The sequence below is a fragment of the Perkinsus marinus genome, assembly GCF_000006405.1.
Source record: "Perkinsus marinus ATCC 50983 genomic scaffold scf_1104296949166, whole genome shotgun sequence".
Classification (NCBI taxonomy): Eukaryota; Perkinsozoa; order Perkinsida; family Perkinsidae; genus Perkinsus; species Perkinsus marinus.
The window spans coordinates 1-1170 of record NW_003209981.1 but is presented as its reverse complement, the minus strand read 5'-3'; the positions used below and the strand labels follow the sequence as shown (position 1 = coordinate 1170).

At 49.9% G+C, this 1170-nt stretch overlaps 4 non-coding genes across 4 annotated transcripts; all 4 read left to right on the top strand.

Annotated features, from left to right (window-relative positions):
- Nucleotides 1-155: 155 nt before the first annotated feature.
- Pmar_PMAR005653 lies at nt 156-235 on the top strand. The gene has a single exon. It is a non-coding gene; the product is annotated as a tRNA-Leu (tRNA).
- A 121-nt stretch (nt 236-356) lies between these two features.
- Nucleotides 357-436, top strand: Pmar_PMAR005652. Its single transcript has one exon. It is a non-coding gene; the product is annotated as a tRNA-Leu (tRNA).
- Nucleotides 437-622: 186 nt separating this feature from the next.
- Nucleotides 623-702, top strand: Pmar_PMAR005651. Its single transcript has one exon. It is a non-coding gene; the product is annotated as a tRNA-Leu (tRNA).
- Nucleotides 703-888: 186 nt separating this feature from the next.
- Nucleotides 889-968, top strand: Pmar_PMAR005650. Its single transcript has one exon. It is a non-coding gene; the product is annotated as a tRNA-Leu (tRNA).
- The last annotated feature ends 202 nt before the right edge of the window (nt 969-1170 follow it).

Sequence of the window (1170 nt, the reverse complement as noted above, 5' to 3'; positions counted from 1 at the left end):
CCGAGACCCTTTCAGAAGCGAGGTAGTGCAAGACCAAAACCTTTTGATCGATATTGTGCCATCGCACCTCGCAGAATCCGTTCAATCCATTTTTTGTGTCCTCTGGTTTGGCAGAGCGATGCATCACCTCGGCTATGAATCTTGAAGCACTCATCGACAGTTTGGCCGAGTGGTCTAAGGCGCTGGCTTCAGGCGTCAGTCCGCAAGGGCGTGGGTTCGAATCCCACAACTGTTAGAAATTTCTTTTCGTGTGATTTGATGAAGAACGCATTCCGCGGAAACGGTTCGAAACCGTTTTTGTGTCATGTCCTATATTGTAACGCATCTTCTCCGCTATGATTTTTAAAGCACTCATCGACAGTTTGGCCGAGTGGTCTAAGGCGCTGGCTTAAGGCGCCAGTCCGAAAGGGCGTGGGTTCGAACCCCACAGCTGTCAGTCTATATACCTGACTGGTGTTATATTGAGAACCCAGACCTTTTCAGAAGCGAGGTAGTGCAAGATCAAAACCTTCTGATCGATATTGCGCCATCGCACCTCGCAGAAACCGTTCAACCCATTTTTGTGTCCTCTGGTTTGGCAGAGCGATGCATCACCTCGGCTATGAATCGTGAAGCACTCATCGACAGTTTGGCCGAGTGGTCTAAGGCGCTGGCTTTAGGCGTCAGTCCGTAAGGGCGTGGGTTCGAACCCCACAGCTGTCAGTCTATATACCTGACTGGGGTTATATTAAGAACCGAGACCTTTTCAGAAGCGAGGTAGTGCAGGATCAACACCTTCTGATCGATATTGCGCCATCGCAACTCCTAGAAACCGTTCAACCCATTTTTGTCTCCTCTGGTTTGGCAGAGCGATGCGTCACCTCGGCTATGAATCTTGAAGCACTCATCGACAGTTTGGCCGAGTGGTCTAAGGCGCTGGCTTAAGGCGCCAGTCCGAAAGGGCGTGGGTTCGAACCCCACAGCTGTCAGTCTATATACCTGACTGGTCTTATATTAAGAACCGAGACCCTTTCAGAAGCGAGGTAGTGCAAGACCAAAACCTTTTGATCGATATTGTGACATCGCACCTCGCAGAATCCGTTCAATCCATTTTTTGTGTCCTCTGGTTTGGCAGAGAGAGTGCATCACCTTGGCTATGAATCCTGAAGCACTCATCGACAGTTTGGCCGA